The 24,581-nt window shown below is 36.4% G+C and overlaps 1 long non-coding RNA gene and 1 other non-coding gene across 3 annotated transcripts; both read left to right on the top strand.

The window, feature by feature from the left end:
* The first annotated feature begins 16,968 nt into the window (after positions 1 to 16,968).
* On the top strand, positions 16,969 to 19,578 carry LOC140006507 (uncharacterized). Of its 2 annotated transcripts, XR_011814166.1 has the most exons (3): positions 17,070 to 17,254; positions 18,609 to 18,693; positions 19,326 to 19,578. It is a non-coding gene; the product is annotated as an uncharacterized lncRNA (long non-coding RNA). The 2 variants fall into 2 exon arrangements; XR_011814167.1 differs by lacking the exon at positions 18,609 to 18,693 and having other exon boundaries at positions 16,969 to 17,254.
* A 3,317-nt stretch (positions 19,579 to 22,895) lies between these two features.
* LOC113688713 (small nucleolar RNA R71) lies at positions 22,896 to 23,002 on the top strand. The gene has a single exon (XR_003448075.1). It is a non-coding gene; the product is annotated as a small nucleolar RNA R71 (small nucleolar RNA).
* The last annotated feature ends 1,579 nt before the right edge of the window (positions 23,003 to 24,581 follow it).

Genomic DNA, 24,581 nt, shown 5'->3' on the forward strand with positions numbered 1-24,581 from the left:
GAGAGATTTCATTTATCAATCAAATTTTTTGGCATAATTGTCCCTATTTTACTAGATATACTTTCTCATATACAATAGGTCTAATCACATAATAATTGTTTCCAAATCAAATAAAAATTGAATTTTCAAATTATTTATATCATCTCACCTACATAGGAGAAACTGACACAAAAGAGACACTGACACAAAAGACACTTAAACTTCATGCATTTGTGGACTTAAGTGAAGTAGATATGAAAAACTTAGGGCAAATTTGAAAATTTCGACAAGATTTTGAAAAAAAATTTGGCAGGATATTTCTTTAATACTGGACAAAACTCTCTGTCAGCAGACCCAAGAATCAACATTTCACAACACAAGCAAGATTTTCAACATCAAGTCCAAATCTTTTAACTCTAAGCACAAAAGTAACTACTTAACACAATTTCTTCCCCCACACTTAAAATGCACATTGTCCTCAATGTGTAGGGAAAGAAAATATCAAAAAGTAAGAACAAGTTACCCCCAGTATCAGTGGCTGAGATCCAATTCAATCATGAGTTATGAACTATCGACGATCTACAGCCAATATCTACTTCAAATTGCCACAAGTCCCAAATGCAAAATGATAAGCACAAATTAAACTCCTACAATGAAAAGAGAAAAAGAGACATGGAAGCAAAAGTAAAAGCATCTAAAAATCAGCGTGTCATCTTCTTACGCAACATGTCACTGTCGATCTAAACGCCAGTGATCCTCTATTCGACATGTACAAGCGTCAATTTGGGCCAGATGAGTCTCTATGTCATCAAGGTGATTAAAAAGCTATTGTCAATTGGATTGAGGTGATGGGGGAGGCAGAGCAAAAGTAGAGGGTCCAACTTCCTCTTGATTATGACGTGCCTTTTGTCATCTTTCCTTCTATGGCGGAGCAATGTAGTTTGTGGATATGCCCATAACATGGAAGGTAGAAAGTTTCAACTTTTCATTGGGACGGATAGTCACTCGATCAACTCCAGTCAACTTAACCCAACGTGCTCAAAAATGAGAGAAAGGAGACGGGAAAAACTAAGCTTGAAAGAAGTAGTAGGCCTTCTCGCCGTCAACCTTATATAGCTGATAATGATGTTTGAGAGTGGAATGCAGGCATAGGAGGATTTCCAATTGTGAAACATGTAGTTCAAAAAGTAGATATCACTTTTTCGAACCTCCTCGTGACCACTCTTCTTAGGAATCACATTGTGCACCATCATTGATACGTTCCTCGATCAACACGTTTCGAGACACGTAGCACGTTTGCCCAAGAATCTAGCGAGGACGTCCAACGCTTGGAATTGCGGGATCTAGAACCAAACGGACGACACGATTTGATTCAAGACGGTAGACGACACTCCGATGAAGGTGAATACTCCAGGGGAATAGGTCGGTAGAACAATCTAGGACAGGACGCAAGACTGCTCAAAACCCTTGCCAAAGCAAGTAAAGGGGTCGAATCTCTCTCTCAAGAAGAATCGAAAATATGCAAAACTTTATTGATAAAACGTCTCCCTCAAACCTTACAAAGCAAGCCTATTTATAGGCTAAAGTGACTGAAACCCTAAAGGGACTAGGAAAGGGAAAAGTCGGCCCATGGTCTTGGGACAAGATGGGCCGGCCCATGCTCTTACTTAAACACTAATCAATTGCTAAATAACTGATAAGGCCTAAGGCCCTATTCGGCCAACTCATTTGGAGGCCCACTTGACTCTTCATGGGCTTGGGTCATGGTGTAGATAACCCGATTAAAATCCTTCAAGCCTTCGAGGTCTCTATGAGAGTCTTGAGTTAAAGCCGCTATCCATCTCGCCATCCGTGCACACATCAGTCCCCTCCTCTTAAGAAGGATTTGTCCTCAAATCCAGATGGGGATGGAAGATACTAACAAGAGTTAGTAGTATGACAACTCAAATCGATAGTGCGTTTGGAAGTCAGCCATGTTGGGAACAAATGAAAGGTCACGAGCCAAGTTAAATGTCGTTTGGTCAGCTTCATTAGGCTCTCAAACAAGGACATGCGCCAAGATAGGAAAGAGCTTGTGTAAGGCTCGCGAAACTTCCAGGTAGCAATCCAAAGCGCTCTAATCATCCTTCGGCCATGCATTGTTAGAGTGTCACCATTCTCATGCACAAGATAAGGATCTTCAGAATGATGCTCATGGGAGCAAGAGAAATTCCAAATCGGGTTTTTCAAGGTGGTATGACTCGTCCCTGGTTGTTGCTGATTTGGCACAACTTGTCTATTTGGAGGTGAAACATTGAACCAATCAGGTTGCACTTCCCTAGAAGTACGAACCAGTGATGTAAGACCAACGTTCGGATCTTTATTGACACATTTGTGGGTATCACCCGACAAAAGTGGCAGCAATGAAGTGAGACGCACTCCATACGAATCATATGAATTTGTGCAAGTTGGAGTTGGTGAAGTAAGCTCGTGGTGACCAGCTTTTGGACATGTGAAGAAGCCCGAACGTGCTCCACTTTCAGCAGGAATAAGCACGAAATCGGGTTGCAAGTTCTTAACCATAGTTGGAAAATTTTGGACAGCGTTACAACCTACAAAAACAAAATAACCTTCAACTTGAAGCAATTCGGAAATCGGGTAAAGAACTAATGGTACATTATCAACTAGATGGTAAGAAGGTGTAGAACAAGATGGAAATGAGAAAACTCCCTTTGACAGTTCAATATTCCTTCTACCAATTGATTCAACTTGAGATGCCAGTGCTAGTCCTTTACACTTCTCTTTAACACCTACATGAGAGCAACAAGAGTTAGTGCTAGTATCATGCTCAAAATAAGGCAAAGGTGAGGAATGAACCATAGGTAGAGAACAAGCAGTAGAATCTGAAATTTCCCTTTTAAGACGAGCTCGAATCAATCCTCCAATGGTGTGGACAGGTTTGAGTTGACATGGTTCCATGAATTGAGACCAAAGAGATTTAGCTCCTAGAAGACAAACTCCATGGAAACTCGCAAAGTGTCCAAGTGACGTGGGAATGGAACATGCCATGACCAACTCTACTTGACTTTGTTTAATCTGCACAAAAGAAGAGGTACTAAACAAAACACATGTTAGCTTGTTAGCAAACAAAACGTCCACACTTTCAACTTTTGCGAACATGGCCAACTCCTCCTCTTTACTCATCAATAAGGCCAAACTATTCTTGCCTTTTCCCTCTCCATTTGCCTCGGACCATTGTCCATTCATTGCACTTGAGTTCGGATTATGTTCATGGCTTAGCTGCATCTCATTCATAGAGGGCTCTTCAATCGACGAGGGACTAGGATGAATATTTCCTTTGTTACCACCGGTCGACACATGATTAAGTTGCTCAAAGTGGGAATCCCATACTTGGCTAAGTCTTTCCATCATAGAATCAACCCATGCTTTAGTTTGACTTCGGAATTCATCCTTTGCTTCACGAAGCTTTGACTCAATTCGAAAATTCTCGAGCTCCTCGTCTTTATTGTCAAGACGCTTCTTAGATGAACCTTGTTTGCTTGAAGTTGACCTTGATTTAGATGCTCTATGCAAGCTGCTTTGCTCCTTCTCATACTCATCACAATCTTGTTCATACCTTTCGTATACACACAAAGCACGGTGGCGTTGCATCTCCTTCCGGAGTGAATGATACCCACATTGTGAACTGGATTGCATGGAACTAGAGTACTTGGAGGTACTTCGCTTGGGACCTCTCCTCTTGAAAGGTTCGGTCTCTACGAATTCTTGATTGTATGAGTAAGATGCAACTCTAGTGGGCATGACTATGTGACCTGCAAAACGGTTAGTAGAGCAAAGGAATTTTCCTCCCACACACAAGCTCACGCATGTACACTCTACTCTCGTGTATCACTCACAATTACTCACTCTAATGGACTTACCAAATACCTTTACCTGTTGGGTTAGGTAGTTGAGAAAGGTTGCTCGAGTCCAGTGATTGTCACCAACTTATCCCCACAAGAGTACGCAAGAATTCTTTGCTCTTTCGGTGAAGGGAAAGACGGTTTTGGAGAGCTTAAGGGTGGCGGACAGATTTGAAAAAAATATTTCCAAGAAAGGAAACTCTAAGAGTTCCTAAGATGTAGGAGTGGTTTCCTTAAAAAGGATGAGAGAATGTAGTATGATATCCTAAAATGGAGGAGAAAATATAGGAGTGTCCAAGAGTTATCCAAGTATATTACTTAGTCTCCTAAACGAAGTTGGAAAACAAGTTGGAGTTGGAAACTTCCTAATTCTTCTCAAGACAGATTCGGTTCCTCCTCTCTCCTTCCCGCAAGCTTCCAGAAATTTCCCTTTCAAACCCACCCCAAGGTCGGTTCAAATCCCACTTAGCAGCCGCACACTTTACTCTCACAACACCAACCAGATTTGGAACTCTGAAATTTCCAGATTTCCTCCTCTTGAAGGCCTTCCCAAAGTCGGCTATACTCCCTATAAGACTCCCTCTTTACAGCCGCAACTTACCCAAATAATTCGGCTCTCCCTCTACTCCAAGAACAAGAAGTTCGGCTCTCTCTCCTTCAAGGCAGATTCGGTTCTTTGTGACTCCAGAAATTAGCTCTTGTGATTCCAGAAATTCGGCTCTAATGGACTCCCAAGAACATGCGAGTGATGTTACTCAAGAATCTCCCAAGAAATTCACCCCTCAACCAAGAAAGCCACGTATGGATGCAAGGTCTTACAAGAAACTCTTTGTGCGAAGGGAAGTGCAAGTGTTTAAAGTTCAAGATAATCAAGAACCTCAAACAAAGGTTGCTCAAGTGATCAAGGCTCAAGATAACCAAGAATTTCAAGAAGAGGTTGGCCAAAACTTTTGAATTCCTTTTCTTTTCTTGATGTAATTTTCTGGTTGGCCAAAAACTTTTGAATTCTTTTCTTTTCTTGATGTAATTTTCTGGTTTGAAACAAGAAATAACAAGACAGATTTGACAATAAAGAGTTACGGCTTCCTTCTTGGTTTCTTGTTGGCCGAATGTTCTTCTTGTTTCCCTCTTGCCTTTTGCGTTTCTTTTTTTTTTTTTTTTTTTTTTTTTAAACTTAACAACTGCAACTAAACCTGGACGGAAGAAAGGTTCACAAACCAGATTTCTGGGCAGCTCTACGTACTACAACTAATCAGCCAAAAACTCCAAGATTTCCCAAGAACTCCCAAGAACTTCAAGATTTAATTCCAAGAACTCAAGAAACCCTAGATGGTTGTAGTTTCCTTCAAGATTCTCAACTCCAACAAGTTTTAACCCCAAATCAGTTTAGACAAGATAAGTAAACAACTTGAATAAGCTACTAAGATTTGGACAGATTTGGCCACAAGGCAAAGCCCTAGCCGCAACTTGGAACCCTAGCCGCAACTTGCTTCTTCTTTTTTTTTTTTTTTTTTTTTTGCAGATTCGGCAAGGCTAATTGCTGGGCAGAATGGACGTCACTAGAGTATGAAATCTGGGCAGGTTGGGACTATCGACAATAACACACAACTGTCCAGAAATTGACGCGACAAACAACGAGAAATAGCGGACAGAATTTTTTTTTTTCTCTTTGACAAGCGATGCAACAGATTTTGTGTGTTTTGTTTTTTTTTTTTTGTTTTTTTTTGACTAACAAAGCAGCAACGGACAGACTTGAAGACACAAACGGACGGACTCAATTAAGAAAAGCAATGACCAGAATTTCTAGACATCAAACGAAAGGAAATGGCACAACAAAATACCAAAGCTAGCGAACAGAATTTTTTTTTTTTTTTTAACAAGGCAGCGGAATTAATGAAAACTAAGACACAACTACGGATATAACGGAAGATACCTCCACCAAAGCTCTGATACCAACTGATACGTTCCTCGATCAACACGTTTCGAGACACGTAGCACGTTTGCCCAAGGATCTAGCGAGGACGTCCAACGCTTGGAATTGCGGGATCTAGAACCAAACGGACGACACGATTTGATTCAAGACGGTAGACGACACTCCGATGAAGGTGAATACTCCAGGGGAATAGGTCGGTAGAACAATCTAGGACAGGACGCAAGACTGCTCAAAACCCTTGCCAAAGCAAGTAAAGGGGTCGAATCTCTCTCTCAAGAAGAATCGAAAATATGCAAAACTTTATTGATAAAACGTCTCCCTCAAACCTTACAAAGCAAGCCTATTTATAGGCTAAAGTGACTGAAACCCTAAAGGGACTAGGAAAGGGAAAAGTCGGCCCATGGTCTTGGGACAAGATGGGCCGGCCCATGCTCTTACTTAAACACTAATCAATTGCTAAATAACTGATAAGGCCTAAGGCCCTATTCGGCCAACTCATTTGGAGGCCCACTTGACTCTTCATGGGCTTGGGTCATGGTGTAGATAACCCGATTAAAATCCTTCAAGCCTTCGAGGTCTCTATGAGAGTCTTGAGTTAAAGCCGCTATCCATCTCGCCATCCGTGCACACATCAATCATGTAGATAATAAAGCGATTGTGAATGTCAAAGACACTAGCAACCATCGTCTCTTTCCTTGAAAAGCGGAAGGGCTGGTACTCGAGACCAAATTGAGACATGACATGTCAGGGATCCTATCATTGATTAGGGATAGTTAATCCTTTCTTCAAGTCAACAACTGACCCAGTATCATTGCATTCCAAAATATGCACGAGGAGATCACGAGTAAGATATATGCGGGTACATCGCACCTATAAGTCCACCAACTCTCCATTGTGGCTTCTCTTGTTGACAATGTTAGCATAAAACTCGAGCACGAAATTCGGATAGTAATGAGTAGGCAAAGTGAGAATTGACGCTCATCCAATTCGGTAAAATGCCTCAATGATATGATAGGCCGTCTCAACCTCCAGGTTGATGTGCTTTTTGAAAATGAATTTCAAATTAGCATGCTCTTTATGCCCCTTTTGATTTTTTAAAATTATGAATCTAGCGCTATCATAGAGTGTAGCTTCAGAGAGTCGAGAAGTGTTCCCCCGTCAACGCCGACCTATAGGTTGGGGTGAAGGGGACCTTTCTTCTTCACTCTTCTCAACTTCTTCGCTAACTTCCATTTTTTCACTTTTTTCACTAACCTGAGAATAACAGGTCCTTTTCCTCTCTCCAAAGTATCTAAAAAAGAAATTATAATTATCCACTGATACTAGGATAATGATTTGAACACATTACATATTCCTTGAGAAACAATTCTTATAAAATACCTAAAGAAAAATCCTTTCACTTATAATAACCATAAGCATTTTATAGAATTATTATACATGTATAGGGATTAAAATTAACTCAATTAACCACAATTGCACATTTTCATGTCATCAAGAATTAAGTAAATAATCAAAATTACCCAAAATTTGTGACATTAAGGACATGATAAGAAAATTGTCAAAAATTTGCTAAATTCACTAATTTATTAAAATGAGTAACAAATATAGTAAATTTGGTGATTTAAACAACAATTATGTTTACAGCAAGTAAAAATCAACCACAATAAACAACATATAACTCTAAACATGAAGCAAAATTACTTCCAAAAATCGTAAAATTTATAAAACTTACGCTCTATAAACAATGTACACACCAAACCATAATCAACCAATCAATTCTTAACCCATAATATCAATGAAAATGGCTCAATAATATTTAAAGCTAATTTTTCAATTTCATCCCAATATAAAAAATTTAAAATTTTAACAACCATATGAACATCAAATTGCTACATTAGAATATGTAATCATACTTAAATAATCTCAACAAGTATATTAGATGCCATAAATATCCACAACAATCCTCAAAAATTCGAATTTAGAAGATGTCAAAAAATTCAGGAATTTGAAAAATATTAACTTCTAAAATGCAAAGATTTGATGAAGAAACTTACCTCAATCCCGTAAAATGATATTTGGTGATGAAGATTATGAAAAAAAAACCCTATGAAAATCACTTCAATTGATTTTTAATTGATGAATTTAAAACCTATGAATCCCAACCTCCAATTTCTTAAAAACCGAATTTTGGATTGTTTTTCTTGAATTTCAATTGGTTAAAAAGGTTCTAAGAAGGTTAAAAGGTATTGAGTTGATGATTTCTAGTAAAAAAATGGAGTAACAATGAAGATTGATAAAGTATGTGTGCGTCTGTGTGTGTGTGGAATACGTGAGGTAAGAAGAACAGAAGAAGAAAAAAGGGTAAAATACAAGGTGGTTTCGCGAAAAGACACCTTACCCCCTATCGTTTAGAAACCTCCACCTAAATACCTTAAACTTCATAACTAAAGTGGAAATTGACCTGTAACCGGACGTGCGACTTAATGACGATGGATATGTGAGAATCCTTTGTAAAGAAAATCCTCCCTCCCCTATCTCCTCCTAAATAACACAAATATTTTTTGATCTTCTCTTTTATGATTCAAGAATCATGACTGCGTTCTTTCCGCGGCAAAGTGATCGATCTGTCATCACCATCACATTCTACTCGTATATTTTAGTATCGGTTGCTTTTGATCAGGTCCTACCCTCAATCAGACTGGGCGACAGACGAGAAATGCTTTATGGAAAGAGTCATGTTTACAAGCTCGAGGAATCTAAGGGGCGGTAACAAAATGAAACAAGTAAGGAAGGGGAAGTACTTTCAGAGAAGAGCAAGGCATTCCAATTGCCAGTTGATCGATCCTTTTCATTCGATTGAGTTCCGACCCCGAGTTCAACACACGGGTAAGCTTCTTCTTCCTCTTCTCATCTTGAGTGTCTTTTATTATTACTGGATGTAACCTAAAAGAAAGAAAAGGATAACGCCAGAATCTAAAGCTTTCCAATTCGAATTGCCTTTCCCTGTCTTTGCCTAATTCGCTTCTTAACACACAGCATACCCGGCAAGAGCAGCTGATTCAATAGCTTTTCACTCCTCACCCCTTGGATGAAATTATCTTTCGTTTATGAGTTACAAGTGGGAATTGAATTCAATCTTAAGCTTCGGCATTCGGTCTTCCTCTTAAGGGCACTTCACCAACCAACCAAAGAATGTCCTCTGCCTTAGGCCCGGGTAAAGAAAAGATCTTTCCTCTGGTCTTCTTAAAGCGGCGGAAGCAAGCTAAAGATTTCATTTCCATTGGCCAAAGCACTGACCATCTCAAGAGTTTCGATAGCTTCTGATGGGCATTCTCTTTGTTTTAGGAGTTACAGATGGAAGTAAAAAGCATTAAAGATGCTCTTGTAACAATTTTTTCTTTTTTTTCTTCTTCTTCTTTTGGAGAGACAAAGGTATATTAATTATTTGGTGGGGTCATATGTATCTGTAAAGAAGCTAAGAAGATTTCCAGAAACTGAGAAACTGTTACTGGTATGAAAACAGAGGGCTGGCAGACATCATTCAACGAAAGGCAACAGTTATGATTATGACAGTGCTCCAGCAGCGATTACGCGAATGGCTCCTTTTCTCCATCAGCCAGCAGCAGCCACCCAAAGAAAGGGGTGGGGACTGCTGCTGGCCGCTACCAATATAAACTGGAAATATAAAGTTAGACAAAGGTTAGACGAAGGTATTCAACCTGCTGCCGGTCACTCAGCCGGTACAAAAAGTAATTTCCACTTTAGTTATGAAATTTAAAGTGTTTATGTGGAGGTTTTTAAACAATAGGGGGGTAAGGTATCTTTTCGCGAAACCACAAGGGGGTTCCTTGTATTTTACCCAAGAAAAAATGGAACCTGCATTTTCTTTCTTTTTTTTTTAAACCATTTTACTCGAAAATGCGACTTGAAATTGCAGCTCTGAACTTGCATTTTCAAGTTGCATTATGTACCTTAAAATTACAGAAGACAATACGCAGACTCAAGAAAACGTAAACTAAAGTAGCATTTTCAAGCCTGCATTTTCTACCTTAATTTTACAGAATGAAATGCGCAGGCTAGTGAAAACATGGCCTTAGTTTTCCTGAGCTTGTGTTTTCTTCTGCAATTTTTTCTAGAAATTGTGAACTTTTTCAAAATTACAAATGATACCCCAATAGTTCAAAATGCATTTTAGATCATTCTTTTGTCAAAATAATCAATGTGCGCACATGCAAAATGATCAAAAAATATATTTTAACCCTTTTTGACGAATCAGAAACAACTTTTACTCAAATAGAGGGGTCAAGTTCCTAGATCAAAGTTTGTCGTTTTCACCTCAAATAATCATCCTTCTATTTTCAACTCCTACAAATAAAAAATAACAAATTAAGTTAAACACATGATTTAAATATAAAATCTTACTTTATTAACATAAATAACCAAACTATTGGTTTGCCTCCCAATTAGCGTTTTTGTTTATAGTTGTTGGCTCAACTCAAAATATTCGATTCCTTAGATTGAAAAAGAATCACCTAAAGGACAACTAAGTCCCTTAGGGATGATTTTACCTATTAAGTAGGGTTTCAACTTTTGTCCGTTAATTTTGAATTTCTCATTTCTTGCATTTATGACCTCGACTGCTCCATAAGGGAATACTTGAATTACTTCAAATGGTCCCGACCATCTCGACTGAAGTTTTCTCGACAACAACCTAAAGCATGAATTATATAAAAGAACTTTTTGGCTCACCTTAAATTGTTTAGGGATAATATGTTTATCATGTCAATATTTGATCTTCTCTTTATATATTTTGGTATTTTTATAAGTATTTAGTTAGTGTTCCTCCAATTCACTTAGTTCAAGTAATCTTTTACTACCTGTAAGATTAAAGTCCATATTAATTACCTTAATAGTCCAATATGCCTTATGTTCAATCTCTACAGGTAAATAACGAACTTTTTCATAAACCAATAGATACAGCGACATCTCCAAGGGTGTCTTAAAGGCCGTCCAATATGCCCATAGTGTGAGACCCCGAAATTTTACTTGTCTTTATAGCTCTTATTTGAACTTACTTGCCTTAGATTCTTGGTTGTTTTAATGGTTGTATGTGAGGCAAGGGAGTGAATTTTGTTAAGAAAAGTTTCATAATCTCAAGTTGTTAGAAAATCTAGAAATTTTTGCAGGAGGCTCTGCGCAGCTTTGGAAAATTGGCTATAACTTCGTATAGGAAAGTCGGAATTGAGTTCCGTTTGTTGCGTTTGAAACTAGACTTATAGGAATTCCTACGGTGTAAAATTTAAAGTTTGATTCAGTCTCTATAAATTCCAGAAATTTGGTAAAGTTGACTGAAAATTCTGCCCTACACAAATAAACATAGGAATGTTGTAGTAGCTTATGGCTCAATTTGGACCAACTTATGAGCTGAATTTTTTTGAAGTGTTTTCTAAAGATTATTAGTGTTTTAAGTCTAGTTTTTAACAAACCAAATTGTATGAATGTTTGACATTTATAACTCAAGTTATGATTTTTCTAAAGGAAGGGCATAAGTTAGGGTTTTTTGTGCCTACAGGGATTTTGGTGTGTTTTTGGTGTATTTTGGTAGTGTGATCACTTGATGAGGTGTGTGTACTAAATTTGACGGATAAGAGCAAGTATTAGATAAGAAAAAGTGTGTGATTAGAAGTGTTAATAATAAATGAGTGAATCATAAGTTAAAACACTAATACAGGCAAGTTAAGGAAAATCGGATTGAACCGATGTGTACCGTTTGCTTCCGATTGAATACACCACTTGAACACTACTTTATTACCTTAATCTCCTTGTTATTAATTGAGAAAAATCAGCCCTAAATATCTCCTTATAGTAGCCAAAATTTTGGACTAAAAAACAAGAGAGAGAAAAGAAAATTTTGAGATTTAATCTTGTAGCGACATTTGGCAGAAATCCAACCAATTTTGACTAAACAAATTTCCTTTGTTCTTATCACCAAATTGGCTTCATTTCTTCTTCATTTCTGTCTTGTTGGCCGAGTGTGAGAGGAGAAAATAAAGATAGAGGAAAGCTAGCAACTTCAACCTTGAATCCATCTTGTTTGAGTGAAATCTCAAAAACTAAACCGATTAAACTTACCTTTGGGTGTTAGGGAAGCTTAGTGTGGTGAAATTTTTGAAAGGGAGTGGTTTGATTTTCACTTGCAAGCAACTCTTGGAAGGTATAAACCTTGAACTTCATTTCCTCTTGCTTAATCTTGTTAATTTGGTGTAGAAGCTTCTACTCTTGGATTGCTATGGCTAATTAGTTAGTTTTTGATAGTGTAGTGGAATGTTTAGCTAGGGTTTGTATCTTTTCAGATTTGATTAGTGTTGTTCAACTATTAAATGATGTTATTGAGGTTGGAAATGGAACTTGTGAAGTGATTTTGGGCTTGAGTGTAACTTTGTTAGAGTAAGAGTTAAATTCTAGCATTGGTAGAGATTCTGTCTTGTTTTTGGAACCAATCTGACCAGCATATTCGCTCATGATAAAGGCCAAATCAGTTCTTTCTCAAAACATGAAAATTGTAGGGAATTGAGTTAACTATCTACCTGCAAAATTTCAGCTCAATCGAAGCACTGTAACTTGTGAAATGACTAAAAAACTGATGACTACCCAAATGCCCTGTTTCACAGGCAGCTTTCTGATTTCTCTAAAACTTCAAATTTTGACCTTAAAAATACAACAACTGGATGTCAATGTCTTCATAGGAAATGTATCTCTCTATCTTAACTTCAAAACGCAATAAATTTTGCCCCAATCTGATAAGCTTAGCATCAGTTGTGACCAAAAATCGAAAGATGACAAACCTGCTGCTTTGACATTCTTCTTTAATACTAGTTTCCAGTTTTGGTCTTGATGATTGTATTGCTAGAATTGACTTGTATTTGGATGATAGTGAGCCTAGTTGAAGAGGTATTTTGTTACGCTTTCTTATGTGATGAATTTGGGCTGAGTTGAGGAAAAAATGAAGCCATAAGTGGTTGGAAATAGTTAAATATAAAGGGCATGCTGCCCAAATTTTCACTCAAGGGTTAGGTGAGTGAACTTGAGACCTGATCAACGACTCGAGGTTGAGGTGAATTTCAATTGTTTATGGTATTCGAGTTTTCTTTAGTAAGAGATACATAAGCTAAATATTTTACCGAAACTCATACCCTTTAAAAAGTGAAAGTAGCGACCCTTAAACATACGATTTTTTCGATTTTTCATACCAAGTGTGACTTCCAAAGTATGAATCACTTCTTTATCGAAACTAAAAGAGCGAGCATAAATTTTCGAGGGTTTGAGAAGTCATATGACTACTACTTAAACAAGTGTCATTTACTTGATTTTCCTGAAGCGAAACTTCTATGTTTCGAATCCTAGTGGATTTTAAATTCTTAAATGATATTTTATCGCATATTTGGACTCCAATCAAGGAGTTGTACTTGCATGTGAGTTTGACAAGTATTAAATCTTTGGTGAGTGCTTCCAAGTACATGATTGAACATGATACTTGATTTAAATACTTGATATTTGATTGGTTTGGTCGGGTAAGGGTGTACTTTATCGCACTTGCCCTAATATGATATATACTTGTTTATTGTTGCAATTGACTTGATATACTTGTATATGATGTGCGCACTCTCTGGAATTTCAGAAACCCTGTGGTTAGTTACTCGAGTCGAGCCGGCAAGGGTTTGGTCGATTGGGTAACGAACCCTGGGTCTCTTGTTTTGTCGAGTGGAATGATACCTCCTCGACTAATCGGTATATTCGAGTATTACCACCCATGTTTATTGAGGATTTTGGGCCCGGTAGGAGGTTTGGATGGTGGACGGAGATTGTAGTTAAGTGGTGCTCTACTGGACTAGTGGCTTTACTTGAAAGTTGACGGAGTGTCAACTACTACTTGATCAAGTTCTGGTAAGGCAACGGAGAATTTGGCTCCTGAGAGCCATACATATCCTTATACTTTGAAATGATTACTACTTATCGGGCTATTGTTTCTTTTTAAAAACTTTACACTTGCTCATTTTGAAATTTGCTACTTGAAGTGTTATTGCTCACTTTTATGAACTTGTTATGCTCGCTACTTTGCTACTTTGATACTTGTACTTTTAAATAAAGGTCAACTTGCTATTTGGAACCTCACTGAGTTTTAGCTCACTCTATTTCGTTAAATCTGTTTTCCTTACAGGGGGAACGAGCTAGGGCGTGAGACTGGTACAGGGTAGCATAGTCTAGTTTTTGAACTTTTGCGTTTGTACTCTCGCTAGTGCTTGGTTAGGGTTGAATGTATTTGGAATTTATATCTTTTGTTATATTTGAGATTGTAGGAACGTTTGAGATAGAAATGAATGTATTTGTATATTCCAAATTTGGGAATTGTTATTTCATTTATTCCTGAGGTTATAACGTATTTTGTTTGAAATGAGTGAGTGAGTCCTGACGAGAGTTGGGCAGACGGTCCGCTAAATCCTGGAGTACGCCGTAGGGGGAGGTGGAGTCGTCACACATAGAGCATTATCGAGTTTACTTGTCCAATCATTTTCGTGATTTGTTTACCATTTTCTCCAAAATGAGTTTGATTTTAGATTTGCTAATTCTGCTTGTCCGTTAGCTTGAGAATGATATAGAAGTGATGTCTTGTACTTACAATCATACTAGAGTAATAAGGAATCAAGGCTCTGTTTGGATTTAGACTTTTTTGAAAAATAATTTTTTTCATCTACAATGGTACAGTAATACACAAACAAAAACAATTTCAAAAACACCATATCCATACAATATATCAAAAACAACTCCAAATATACAAAAAAAAATACATAACTACCCATCACTCTCCACCACTACGCCCACCACCTTACCGCTACCACCCCCACACTCACGACCCTCTTTCCTCTCTTCTCTCTCTCTCCGCCCATCTTTCTTCCCTCTCTCCTCCTCCTCCTCCTCCTCTTTTTTTTCCTTCTCCTCTCTCTCCTTCTCCTTCCCCCTTTCTTCTTTTCCTTTCCCCGCCCTCTAATTTCCTTCCCCTTAACTAGCTGCAACCTTCCTAGTCACGATCAAATCTGATCACGACCAGAAGCCGCGGCCAAGATGGTCGTGGTTAGAGTGGTGGCTAAAGTCGCAACTACCACCCGCGAACGGGAGAGGGGTTTGGGGTTGGGGGAAAGAAGGAGAGGGGGGAGAAAGGAGAAGGGAGAGGAAAGAGGGAGGAGGAGGAAGAGGGGGAGGAGGAGAGGAAGAGAAAGGAGAGAGGGGAAGGAAAAGAGAGGGGATAGTGGTAGATCGTGTAAAATTTTAAAAACAATATTCTAAAAAAATTGTAAATTATTAAATACTCAAAAATATATTTTAAAAATACCTCTAAAAAAATCTAAAAAACATCTACAGTAAAAATTTTTCATATACACAGTTACAGTAAAGTTTTTGAAAAAAACCTCCAAAAACAGTTAATCCAAACAGAGCTCAAGTTGTTTATTATAAAAATATTTCTTTTCATCATTTACTATGATTCTAGGTATGTCAAACCTATTAAAAATGTTCTTTTTGAAAAATTTAAATACAAATTTAGTAACGTTAGCGGGTGAAACAATTGCTTCGACCCATTTAGAAATATAATTTTAGGCTACTAAAATGTACTTATTATTAAAAGAGTTAGGAAATGGTCCCATGAAATCCATATTCCACAAATCAAATAATTCAATTTCTAAGAAAATAGCGAGAGACATTTCATTTTTTTCTAGATATTTTCTCCATTCTCTGGCATGCATCACAATTTTTAATATATTCCCTAATATCAGATACATAGTTGGCCAATAAAATTTCGATTGCCATACCTTAACTACGATGTTTGAAATACTAAAATGACCACCGATTTTAGGTTATTACAATGATATAAATACCACATACCTCATTTTTACAAATACTTTTACGTATCATACCATTGACACAATATTATAGAGCAAAGGTTCCTTCCAAAAGTAACTTGTAACATTATGCAACATAAATCCTTTGGCATTACTCCACTTGCCAAATAATTAGCGAAATCTGCATACCATGGAGAATTAGCAAATGTTAGGACAAATTCAACTGAAAAATTCTCTTTAATCAGAACTTAATCGTCGATAGGGATGTACTCTAGCCATGAAAAGTGATCTACCACAAGGCTCTCCAATCTCTTTTTATCTTTTATTTTCACATCAAATTCCTGCAATAAGAGAATCCATCGAATTAGACGAGATTTTGCATCTTTCTTTTGTAGCAAATATTGAAAAGCTGAATGGTCCGTACAAATGATAATTTTAAACTCTACTAAATAGGATCTAAATTTATCTAAAACAAATATCACCGCCAATAACTCCTTTTCTGTGGTTGCAAATTAAGCTGCGTCTCATTGAACAATTTGCTTGTATAATAAATCATGTGCAACCTTTCTTCCTGTCTTTGCCCTAGATGGCTCCTACCGTGTAATCACTTGTATCACATATTAATTCAAACAATAGCGACCAAACTAGTGAAGTAATAATGGGTGTTGAAATTAACTCCTTTTTCAACCTATCAAATGTAATCAAATATATGAGATCCCGGTTAGCCTTTGATTTCAATATTATGTGATATTAAGGGCATTTTGTTCTATTTTGTACGAATTTAGTAGAAAAATCTAGTTTTCTTTTTGTATTGTGATAACTCGAGAAAAAATTACATGTATGTTATGAATTCTTTTATTTTAAGTGCTTAGATATTAGAAAATTACATGTAACAAATGAATGGTTAAAATAAATGCATAATTGAATTTCTATAACAGATTGAAAATTTAAACACCACTTGAGTTATGCAAAATCCTAGCTACAAATCCACTCTTACTACCCGAGCTTTAGGTCCCAATTTGATGCTCATTCACCTAGCAAAATATGCTAGAAAACTTGTGGGGAGCAAAGATGACACCCGTTTAAGATTCAAGGACCAAACAATGAATACCGAAATTGCACTTCGGCCCTTTACTATATTTAGCCAAAAAAAAAAAAGAAGAAGCCAAAAATCTTATTCCAATTCTGGTCATCTTGACCGAGAATACCAAGGCTGGAAAGTCTTGAATCTTCATGATTTTTGCCAAGCCAAAGCATGACAAAGCAGGTAGGAACACTTGTCAATTTTCCAAGCCATTGAGTTGGCAAAACTCTAATCCTTGTCATGCTAGATTAGGCTGCTATAAATACCAGACATCCAGGCTTAGTAAACACTTTGGCAATCTTTTTATCTTCACCGAAACTAGCAAGAAACTATCAGCTCACTTACTACAAAAATTGCACACAAAGCTGGCCAAAACCAATTCTGTTGAGAGCCGATTAAGCTGGATTTTTGCTGCACATTTGGTGGAATTTTTCTTGCACTTTACTGCCCCTTTTATTAAAAGGTACCATGAGCTATACACCTATTTCGTTTATAATTCATTTAAGCATCTTATATATTTCGAAAATCCTATTATAAACATGCATATGAGCAGTTCGTGATTTTCCAGCTTTGTAGTTCAATTTCTATGCCAATTTTATGATGATTCTTGCCTGAATTTTGTCTATATATGTTTGCTATGCATGCTGGATACTATGTGTACTTGTTTGATTGATAAGCTCTTGAGCAACCAAGACTAATTTGGGAATCAAAAAATGGAACCATATGCCACAAACTCAATTTCTTTGGATGAAACAGTGGCCTGAAATCAGTTTTGGTAGAGCGACTATATCTTGGGCTAAAAAACTCGGATTGGGATGCCGTTTGCAGCGTTAGAAACTAGCTTCAGAGAACTATCTCTGATATTAAAATCAGTCCCAAATTCATTCCCTATAAATACCAGTAAATCGACAAAGTTTGCTGTTTTTTTTTCGGAACCTGTTTTGCTGGACCAGTTGAGCAGCCTGTTTGCAACGAATTTTGACCCAACTCTGATCAGAATTTGAACCTGAGCCCTTCGGAAAAATTGTAGCTTCTTAATTGCTTGTTGTGCCTACAAAATTTCAGGTCAAACGGAGGTGTGTAGGCTCAGTTATAGCCGAAACCCTCACTTAGCTTTCAAATTCTGGTTTGACCACGTTTTATAGATTAGCTTCTGACTATGCTCAGTTTGCATGGATAATGATGAAACTGGGTGGTGGTGTCTTCATAATAACTGTATAACTCTGTTTCAGATTCAAAACGGTATAAAGTGCGTCCAAATCCGAGCTTCGTAGCTCCCATTGTAGCCAAAACAAGATCGTGTGTCAGAACTGCCTGGAACACTGGGCAGTTCTGATAGGTACTTTGGCACCCACTTTTCATTCGGTTCTGAGTTGACCCAAGTCTTGGCCAAAACATAAAAGTTTTAGCCTTATGTCTTAGCTTTCCAATGCCTTTGGAATTTCTTGATTTGGGTCTGTGAGTTGTGAGTTATGGTTCTTCTACTAGACCCTGTCTGTCATCTAAACGTGCGAACTCCTGGCACGTTGTTTCATACTTATGACCTGATTCCGTTCAGAACTGGATTGAGGTGTCTTCATGAAAGTTATAGCTTTTCTCCTTAGCTTCGCGACGGTATCTCATACGCCTTGATCCGACAATCGTAACTTACATTGTGTTCAAAACAGTTCTTGACGCCAAAACGGACAAGTTGCCGTTTCCGTTTCCGTTTCCGTTTTCCATTTCCGGGCGCGCATGGGTCGCATTTGCTGTTTTCCTTATTCGTATGCATTTGGATACCTGTTTGAGCAATGTTATGACTCAACCTTCTGTCACAGACGGTAACAAAGTGCTCGGAGACAGTGAGACCCACTGACGGTTGAGTTTGACCAAGTGCCGTTTTTGTCTACTTTTGTACTCTAAGTAAGTAACTGGGACGTTTATGTGTTAAATGTCACCAATATGAATTGTGTGTGATATAAGGGTGTTTAGGCGAGCGTGTACTTTATCTCACTCGACCTAAACCCTAATTTATATTTGCAATAGATATGAATTATGATATATGAACTGTGTTGGGACTGAATCCCTGAAGCATGTGGCTTGGGATGACCTTTTGTGTGTGTGTGATGTGGAACTATGAGTGGGCCCGATCTAAAGGCTAGACGGACTATTCGAGCCAGTTAGGGCTTGGTCGAAGTTAGTCCAAGTTATCCTTAAGATCACCAATTTTGTGAATACAATTCGAATACGATTCGAAGCTCGAGCCATTTGTGTGTGTGTGGATACTGGCCAGAGTGGGCGTAAGGTGGTCGGAGGAAGAAAGCGGAGTTCTACGGACCATTCCTTGTGGTCGACGGAGGGTCGACAGGTGATCACGCGTGGCGAATGACTTGGCTTTGGAGCCAATCCGTATCCTTGAATTGTTTTGTTACTTTTGCTTTAATTTTGATGTATTTATGGCATAAATGTCTGACTTGATGCAAAATTACCATTTTGCCCCTGCTTGCTTACTAAGCTTTAAGCTTACCCGTTTTTCTTTGTTATTTCCATAACAGGGGTCGTACGCGGGGATCACACTTCACGAGAGTTATAACCCTAGAATTTACCTTTGAAATTATACTAGTTGGACTTTTTAGGATGTTTTTCTTTATTCTCACAGTTAGGGTTAGGACTCTGCGTAAGATCCACTTTGTGGTTTTAGTCTTCGCTTTTGTGTGATGTAGTGGACTGGAATGTCCCTTTTGAAGATGTACATATTGTAAATGGTACTTTTTGGAGATGTATAAATGCGAATAGTATCTTTTGGTATTTTGTTTTTTTTATTGGAAAAATTTATGATTGGAGATGTACTTAAGAGTGAATGTTTAGTTGTCCAATAGTAATGTTATCTCTGAAGGTAATGTGAGTGAGTGAGTTCTGGCGCGAGTTAGGCAGGCGATCTGCCAAACCCTTTGGTACGCCTCTGGGAGCGGTGGGGTCGTCACAAAATATTTATCATTAAAGTGAAAAGGGGTATCCTTGCATAATAAATCACACAATAGTTTAGATATTTTTTAAAAATTCTTGATAACACATCTATAAAAATCCATATATTCGAAAAGTTACAAATCCCCTTGACATTATTTGGAGGTGGCATCTTCTCGATTACTTCTATTTTTGCCTTGTCCACCTCAATTTCTTTAGAGGAAATCTTATGCCTTAAAATAATTCCTTCTCAAACCGCGAAAAGGCACTTTTTTGTATTGAGAACTAAATTGGTTTCTTCGTATTTCTAAAAAATTAAGTCCAAATTATGAAAATAATTATCAAATTAAGAACTAAACACAGAAAAATTATCCATAAATATCTCCATAATTTTCTCAATATAATCAGAAAAAATTGTCACCATTCGTCATTGAAACATAGTGGAAGCATTACAAAGGCCAAATGACATCTTTCTAAATGCAAAAGTGTCATAGGGACATGTGCATATCGTCTTCTCTTGATCTTCAGGAGCTATAACAATTTGATTGTAATTTAAAAATTCATCAAAGAAATAATAGAATTTATATCCGACTATAAGCTCTAATAATTGATCAAGAAAACGTAAAGAAAAGTGATCTTTTCTAGTAATTGCATTGACCTTTCTATAATCAATACACACTCTCAATCCTATCACAAGTCTAGAAGGAATAAGTTCGTCATTTTTTTCCTTGACTATGGTAGTTCCATCTTTCTATGGAACAACATGAATTGGATTAATCCATACACTGTCAGAGATAGAAAAGATTATACTTGCATCAAGCTACTTAATAATTTCTAATTTTACCACCTCTTTTATATTTGGATTGAGTCCTTTTTGTAATTCTATCACCGATTTGCAATTGTCCTTCAAGAGAATGTGGGTATGCAAATAGAAGGGATTATTCATTGAATGTTTGAGATGGTCCATCCAATAGCCGTTTATGCTTTTTTAAAACTCTTAGCAACTTTTTATGTTGCTCTTCATCTAGGTAAGTACTAATAATCATTAATAAAGTTTCGTTTGTTCCAAAAAAACTCATACTAGGAAATGGTTTGAGTTCAATCTTTGGAGTTTCAATCTCTAAAGGTGGTGGAAGTTCTTTTCCTTGTTCAAAACTCTCGTATATATGTCCTCTTCTATATGATGGTTGAGCACCCAAATGAGTCAATTTTTCAATTTTTTCATTATCTCTGCCATCCTACATGCATCAAACAAACCTCAAGAGGATCTAAATCAAGATTGACTTAGCTCGTCTCTTGTGTTAGTTTGTCAATAGTGCCAATAGAACAAGCATAATCGGTGAAAGAAGGATATTTTTTCGTATTATTCAAATTAAATTCAATCTCTTCTTCACCTATCTGAAACTTAAATTTGCTATTTTTAACATCAATAATAATACTTGTAGTTGCCAAATATGGTCTACCAAGAATAATTGACCTAACACCACTAAATTCACAAGAATGATAAACTTTTGTACTTTAATTCACACATTCTCCAACACTCCCAATGGATATCTAATAAACCTATCGACTAATTACAAAATAATATTAGTGAGTTTGAACTCATGCAAACCTAATTGTCTAACCACGGTAAAAAAAATTAACGATACACTTGGACTAAGATCACATAATTTCTTTAAAAATTCAATGGCTATGTTTGGATAGCAAATTTTTTCAAAAAAAATTTCGATTGTATCATAAACCCATTTTTCAATCCACCTTTTATATTTTCAATTATTTTTTTATCTCACATACATCACATCACAAAAAGTGCTACAGTTGAAGGGTATAAAAAGTTACCATGATGTGATGTATGTGATAGAAAAGTTACCATGGTGTGATGTATGTTACATAAAAGTTACCATGGTATGATGTATGTGATAGAAAAGTTACTAGACGTAAGCTTTCTTGCATGTTTTACTGGGTGCTACCAATGGTGCATGGTATAGAAAAGTTACCATGGTGTGATGTATGCTATAGAAAAGTTCTCCAGATCATTCAACTTAGGTGGTAGCTTGTTTTGGATAATGGCACTGCATTCTTCGGTTAGTGCTATTGTCTTGCAATTTTCAATTTGCTTTTAGAAGTCATGATCTTCCTGAGAAATTTCGCATACGAAGAAATCTGCAAAATCGTATCGACAATAGGAATATTAATATGTAATTGGTTGAAATTTTCAAAATTCTTGTCAAATTTATTAGGTTTAAGTCTTTGAGGAAATGGCATTGGCGAAGGGATAGGAATGGTAGAAGAAGATAAAGGTTGATCAACAACTTGATTTTCCCTATTTTTCTCCTCCACACATGTCTCTTGATCCTCCCTTTCATTTTCTTTTTCTTCACTGTCATGTGTCCTCTTACTTTTCACTACTGAAGGGTAATGGCTTTAACATGTTTCCTCGGATTCATCTCTGTTTTATTCAGTAACTCTTCTTGGCTCCTATTATTAATAGAGTTGGCAACTTGACCTGTTTGGATCTCAACATTTCTATACATAGTTGTAAGTTGGTTCATTATACCCTCAATTCTTTCAAATCTTTGGATAGTCGCACTAGCTAACTTATCAATTTTATCATTAAATACGTTGGCTAGTCTTTCAATTATCATCTCCCAAACTGATTTATTCTCCATATTTGGTTGCTTTTATTGGAATTTCGATGGATCATCATTTCATCCAAATTTTGGATGATTTCTCCATCCCGAGTTATATATGTTGGAATAGGAGTTGTTTTGACTAGTCCAATTATAATTAACAAATTGTACCTGCTCATTTTCAACACAAACGTTAGTATCATACTCTCCTCTATATATATTACAACAAGCAACACCTATATTAGTTGTAGAGTTAGAATTAACTCTGATTCGTTTGCTTAATGATTTAACCACATTATTTATTTGGCCACTCAACATATTAAGAGTGCCCATTTCAATCATAACTGCTTGCCATCTAGAGTTATCTCTTCATTCACCTATTGATAGTTATTTGCTACCATCTTCTCTATCAAGTTTTGAGTTTCTTGAAATGATTTATCCATTAAACCTCCATATGTGGTTGCATCAATTGCAGTTTTAGTCAAGAAATTTAAACCATTATAGAAGATTTGGACAATAAATCAATCAGACAGTCTATCGTGTGGACATTTTCGTAGCACATCTCTAAATCTTTCTCATGCTTCATACAATGATTCACCCTCTTGTTGGATAAAATTAGTTATGTTCATTATAAATTTAACCATTTTACCCGGTAAAAAATATTTATTCAAAAATACTCCAAATAAATCATCTTATGTGGTGAAATTATTTGGACCATAAAAATGCAACCAAACTTTGGCTTTATCAAGTAAAAAAAAATGGAAACAATCTTAGTCTAATAGCATCCTCGCTCATGCCATTCATTTTAATGGTATCACATATTTCTAAAAATATGACCATGTGTGCATTTGGATCCTCTATGACATTACCTCCAAATTGAAATTGTTGAATCATTTGAATGAGTGATGATTTCGTTTGTGACTCTTGTGTCCCCGATAGAGTAAAATCTCTAAGAGTTCGCCTATTTGTATTTTTTTCATCATTTTTTCTTCAAAAGGCAACTCAATAGATATTTCCTCTATATGTTGTTGTTGTTGTTGTTGATGTTCTTCCTTTTATGATGTATACCTTATTTGTCTTCGTAGTATCTTTTCAATTTTCAGATCAAAAGATGCAACTACAAACAAAAAGATGAAATATAAGGTAATAGGTATATAACAAAAACAAATAAAATTTCTATACTAACTATTAACACGTAATTTAACTAAACTAATAATAAGTGTCTAAATTAATAAAACTTGCTATACCCTAATATTGCCACTTCCTGACAGCGGTACCAAAAATTTGATTGGCTCTTAATACAAGTACAAGTTTAATTTCAAAATACATCTGTTTGACTGCAAATATACAGTCAAGTAATAGTTTGTGGCATATATCGAGTCGATTTCATGAAGAGCAACTAATAGAAGAACTAGATCCTCATTTACTCTATTATTAAGACTTACTATCAAATAAAACAATAAAAATCATGATATTTACTAATTAACTAACTTAACTATGTAATTTGTAAGATAACAATGTAGACATATCACTAAATACTTGAATTTAAGGATGTAGAGTCCACTTATGACGCAAAAGATACAAATGAATAGATTTACCTCATGTTACTACTCATGTTTCGTTAGAAATTCATTTCCATATTTACCAAAAGTCATTCTCATAATGTAGTGGTTTAGACTAATCTAGTTTTTCCTATTCTCATGGTGAATAATTACATCTATCCTTTTGCTTTTCATGAAATGCAAAGATAATCCACTCAAGTGCACCTATATTTTCATGAGTCTACTCTTTAAATTCCATTTATGTGGTTCCATAATTATTATCAATTTTCATTGAATAACAACAACTAAAAACTTACCATTGGTGATCAAACAATAACAAGTAATAATCATGCATAAATGGATAAGTTAATATAAGAGATAGCAAGTGTAAATCATATTCAACTCATATCAAATAGTCATAAGTTTCATCTACTCCCTAGATCTAACAATTTAGCTACTCATGTGATATAAAGTAAGAAAGAACATAACTTCATTGCATATTGAATTACAAGTAAAGAAAAACATGGAGAAAACTTAGCTAAGGTGATGAACAAACTCTCAAATATTCTATTGCTTCAACAAAATGAGTTGTAAAATAAATTCTCCATGAGTTTCTTAAAGTTCCTAGCTAGAGAGAATAAGAAAAGACTAAAACTAAATTATTAAACTAAAATCT

Source organism: Coffea arabica, chromosome 5e (genome assembly GCF_036785885.1).
Source record: "Coffea arabica cultivar ET-39 chromosome 5e, Coffea Arabica ET-39 HiFi, whole genome shotgun sequence".
Taxonomy (NCBI): Eukaryota; Viridiplantae; Streptophyta; class Magnoliopsida; order Gentianales; family Rubiaceae; genus Coffea; species Coffea arabica.